This window comes from Bos indicus, chromosome 28 (genome assembly GCF_029378745.1).
Source record: "Bos indicus isolate NIAB-ARS_2022 breed Sahiwal x Tharparkar chromosome 28, NIAB-ARS_B.indTharparkar_mat_pri_1.0, whole genome shotgun sequence".
In the NCBI taxonomy this organism is placed as follows: domain Eukaryota; kingdom Metazoa; phylum Chordata; class Mammalia; order Artiodactyla; family Bovidae; genus Bos; species Bos indicus.
This window is the reverse complement of record NC_091787.1, coordinates 21334229-21339661: the sequence shown is the minus strand read 5'-3', so window position 1 is coordinate 21339661 and position 5433 is coordinate 21334229. Positions and strand designations below refer to the sequence as shown.

Sequence of the window (5433 nt, the reverse complement as noted above, 5' to 3'; positions counted from 1 at the left end):
ACTCTCACATCCATACATGACCACTGGAAAAACCACAACTCTGACTAGACAGACATTTGTTGGCAAAGTAATGTCTTTGCTTTTGAATATGCTGTCTAGATTGGTCATAACTCTTCTTCCAAGGAACAAGTGTCTTTTAATTCCATGGCTGCAATCACCATCTGCAGTGATTTTGAAGCCCCCACAAATAAAGTCTGTCACTCTTTCCATTGTTTCCCCATCTGTTCACCATGAAGTGATGGGTCCAGATGTCATGATCTTAGTTTACTGAATGTTGAGTTTGAAACCACTTTTTCACTTTCCTCATTCACTTTCATCAAGAGGCTCTTTAGTTTCTCTTTGCTTTCTTCCATAGTGTGGTGTCATCTGCTTTTCTGAGATTACTGATATTTCTCCCAGCAATGTTGATTCCAGCTTGTGCTCATCCAGTCCAGCATTTCTCATGATGTACTCTGCTATAAGTTAAATAATCAGGTTGACAATATATAGCCTTGACATACTCCTTTTCCAATTTGGAAGTAGTCTGTTGTTCCATGTCCAGTTCTAACAGTTGCTTCTTGACCTGCATACAGATTTCTCAGGAGGCAGGTCATGTGGTCTGGTATTCCCATCTCTTTAAGAATTTTCCATAGTTTGTTGTGATCCACAGAGTCACAGGTTTTGGCATAGTCAATAAAGTAGAAGTAGATCTTTTTCTGGAACTCTTGCTTTTTTGATGATCCAAGGGATTCTGGCGATTTAATCTCTGATTTCTCTTCCTTTTCTAAATGCTGCTTGAACATCTGGAAATTCATGATTCACATACTGTTGAAGCCTGGCTTGGAGAATTTTGAGGATTACTTTGCTAACATGTTCAGTTCAGTTCAGTTCAGTCGCTCAGTCATGTCCCATGAATTGCAGCATGCCAGGCCTCCCTGTCCATCACCAACTCCCAGAGTTCACTCAAACTCACGTCCATTGAGTCGGTGATGCCATCCAGCCATCTCATCCTCTGTTGTCCCATTCTCCTCCTGCCCCCAATCCCTCCCAGCATCAGAGTCTTTTCCAATGAGTCAACTCTTCCCATGAGGTGGCCAAAGTACTGGAGTTTCAGCTTTAGCATCATTCCTTCCAAAGAACACCCAGGACTGATCTCCTTTAGAATGGACTGGTTGGATCTCCTTGCAGTCCAAGGGACTCTCGAGTCTTCTCCAACACCACAGTTCAAAGCATCAATTCTTCAGTGCTCAGCTTTCTTCACAGTCCAACTCTCACATTCACAGATGACTACTGGAAAAACCATAGCCTTGACTAGATGGACCTTTGTTGGCAAAGTAATGTCTCTGCTTTTCAATATGCTATCTAGGTTGGTCATAACTTTCCTTCCAAGCAGTAAGCGTCTTTTAATTTCATGGCTGCAATCACCATCTGCAGTGATTTTGGAGCCCCAAAAAATAAAGTCTGACACTGTTTCCACTGTTTCCCCATCTATTTCCAATGAAGTGATGGGACCAGATGCCATGATCTTCATTTTCTGAATGTTGAGCTTTAAGCCAACTTTTTCACTCTCTTCTTTCACTTTCATCAAGAAGCTTTTTAGTTCCTCTTCACTTGTTAGATGAGAGCAATTGTGCAATAGCTTGAACACTCTTTGGCATTGCCTTTCTTTTGGATTGGAATGAAAACTGACCTTTTCCAGTCATGCAGCCCCTGCTAAGTTTTCCAACTTTTCTGGCATATTAAATGCAGCACTTTCACAGCATCATCTTTTAGCATTTGAAATAGCTCAAATGGAATTCCATCACTTCCACTAGCTTTGTTTTTAGTGATGCTCCCTAAGACCGTCTTGACTTCACATTCTAGGATATCTGGCTCTAGGTGAGTGATCACATCATCGTGATGATTGCATTTTATTGTTTTCTTCTATTTCTTTGCATTGATCATTGAGGAAGTCTTTCTTATCTCTCCTTGCTATTTTTTGGAATTTTGCATTCAAACAATACCATCTATAAAATTTCATTTAACCTCATAGTGCACCCTGAAGAGTGATATAAAGGCAATATGGAAGATAAACTCCATTTTAAAGGTAAAGACATTCAAGTTCAGGAAAAAAAAAAAAAAAAGTAATCTGAACAAGCTCAGGGTTGGTTACTACTGGCGCTATCTTCAGAATTCTACTTTAAGTCTACTTTTCTCTCTTGTATGCTGGAATATCTTTCAGAGAATATGACCAGTGGTCATAATTTCTTTATTTATTGCTCCAGTTTTTAAAATGTTCTTTCTACTTTTAATTATTTGTATAACACCATTTATATTAGTAAGCATTACTATATTATTACACAAGTAAACACATATACATTAACAATATATTCTCTGTGAATACAGCTTAATGATATTATTATAGGGTAAAAATAAAATAGGGCTTCCCTGGTGACTCAAACTGTAAAGAATCTGCCTGCAATGCAAGAGACTTGGGTTTGATCCTGGGTCAGGAAGATCCCCTGGAGAAGGGAATGGCAACCCACTCCAGTATTCTCGCCTGGAGAATTCCATGGACAGAGGAGCCTGGTGGGCTACACTCCACAGTGTTGCAAAGAGTTGGACAAAACTGAGCAACAAACACACACAGAATTAAAATAAGCACTAATTCAACCTGCTGAGAACATTATGACAATGGTGTGCTTGTAAATCTTATTAACAGGAAACTTTGATTCCTTAATATAGCATTAGAAATTCTGAAAATTTCTCCATGGTCCAATTTTAGCTATTGTCATTAAACTGATACTGTGACTTTTAGAAGACTTTATTAGGTACATTTTCATAGGTAAGATTTGTTGTAATCTTTTCACAATTCTTAAACTTAGTTATAATTTTAGCAAAGAATTAAATGATTTATGCAATGAAAGATGAAGAGTGGTTTAATGACATTGTATTCAATATAGAACTCATGAATAGATGATTGTACTTAAGAAACTGATGTGAAGATTCATTTGTTATTTTCTTTGTTTTTAATACCTAAGATAAATTAATTTACAACATAGACATCTGTCCACAATATTATTGGTGGCATCATTAAGGATATAATAAATGCATGTTTTTGAGGAAACCAAAAGAGCAAATTTTGTGAAATATATGAGAAACATATCATTTCTTTACACAAGAACCAAAATAATGTTAAAACATGTCTCTGATTTGGTTTCTTCTTTTGATGATTTTAAGTTTATTTTAGAATTACTACATGCTAGATGATTTAAAAATTATTGATTTTACCATAGGTAATATTTGCAAAATGCTGACTACTTTCCTCAGTGATTGAATTAGCAATATTCTGCATTCTCTTCCTGCTTCTTCACTGTGGTTTTACTGGGATTACATAAAACTGAAAGTACAGCGTTTTGGGCAGAATACTGGAGTGCATAGCCTTTCCCTTCTCCAGGGGGTCTTCCCAACCCAGGGATCAAACCCAGGTCTCCCACATGACAGGCAGATTCTTTACCAGCTGAGCTACCAGGGAACAGCACAGGAGCGGTGCAGGAGCACAGAACAGCTGAGAGGAGCTACCCCATGTCGAAGGTAAGAGAAACCCAAGTAAAATGGTAGGCGCTGAGAAAGGGCATCAGACGGCAGATAGACTGAAATCACAATCACAGACAAGTAGCCATCTGATCACATGGACCACAGCCTTGTCTAACTCAATGAAAATAAGCCATGCTGTGTGGGGCCACCCAAGATGGAAAGGTCATGGTGGAGAGGTCTGACAGAATGTGGTCCACGGGAGAAGGGAATGGCAAACCACTTTAGTATTCTTTCCTTGAGAATTACGTGAACAGTATGAAGGCAAAAAGATAGGACACTGAAAGATGAATCCCCAGGTTGGTAGGTGCCAAATATGCTACTGGAGATCAGTTGAGAAATAACTCCAGAAACAAAGAAGGGATGGAGCCAAAGCAAAAGCAACACCCAGTTGTGGATGTGACCGGTGAAAGAAGTAAGGCCTGATGCTGTAAAGAGCAATATTGCACAGGAACCTGGTGTTAAGTCCAAGATCAAGGCAAATTGGAAGTGGTCAAACAAGAGATGGCAAGAGTGAACACTGACATTCTAGGAATCAGCAAACTTGGATGGACTGAAAGGGGTGAATTTAACTCAGATGACCATTATATCTACTACTGTGGCCAAGAATCCTTTAGTAGAAATGGAGTAGCCATCATAGTCAACATAAGAGTCTGAAATACAGTACTTGGATGCAGTCTCAAAAATGACAGAATGATCTCTGTTCATTTCCATGGCAAACCATTCAATATCACGGTAATCCATGTCTATGCTCAGACCAGTGACACTGAAGAAGCTGAAGTTGAGTGGTTCTATGAAGACATACAAGACCTTTTAGAATTAACACCCAAAAAGATGTCCTGTTCATTATAGGGGACTGGAATGCAAAAATAGGAAGTCAAGAAACACCTGGAGTAACAGGCAAATTTGGCCTGGGAGTACAGAATGAACTAGGGCAAAGACTAATAGACTTTTGCCAAGAGAATGCACTAGTCATAGCAAACACCCTCTTCCAACAACACAAGAGAAGACTCTACACATGGACATCACCAGATGGTCAACACTGAAATCAGATTGATTATATTCTTTGCACCCACAGATGGAGAAGCTCTATATAGTCAGTAAAACAAGACTGGGAGCTGACTGTGGCTCAGATCATGAACCCATTATTGCCAAATTCAGACTTATATTGAAGAAAGTGGGGAAAACCACTAAATCATTCAGGTGTGGCCTAAATCAAATCCCTTATGATTATACAGTGTAAGTGAAAAATAGATTTAAGGGCCTAGATCTGATAGACAGAGCGCCTGATGAACTATAGACGGAGGTTAATGACATTGTACAGGAGACAAGGATCAAGACCATCCCTAAGAAAAAGAATTGCAAAAAAGCAAAATGGCTGTCTATGGAGGCCTGGCAAATAGCTGTGAAAAGAAAAGTGAAAAGCAAAGGATAAAAGCAAAGGTATACCCATTTGAATGCAGAGTTCCAGGGGATAGCAAGGAGAGATAAGAAAGCCTTCCTCAGCGATCAATGCAAAGAAATAGAGGAAAACAATAGAATGGGAAAGACTAGAGATCCCTTCAAGAAAATTAGAGATACCAAAGGAACAGTCCATGCAAAGATGCGCTTAATAAAGGACAGAAATGATGTGAACCTAAAAAAAGCAGAAGATATTAAGAGGAGGTGGCGAGTATTCACAGAAGAACTTTACAAAAAAGATTTTCACGACCCAGATGATCATGATGCTGTGATCACTCACCTAAAACCAGACATCCTGGAAAATGAAGTCAAGAGGACATTAGGAAGCATCACTACTAGCAAAGCTGGTGGAAATGATGGAATTCCAGTTGAGCTATCTCAAATCCTGAAAGATGATGCTGTGAAAGTGCTGCACTCAAT

General features: G+C 39.1%; 1 pseudogene; it reads left to right on the top strand.

Moving 5' to 3' along the window:
* The first annotated feature begins 3915 nt into the window (after positions 1-3915).
* LOC139180334 (craniofacial development protein 2 pseudogene) lies at positions 3916-4795 on the top strand (annotated as a pseudogene).
* Positions 4796-5433: the final 638 nt, after the last annotated feature.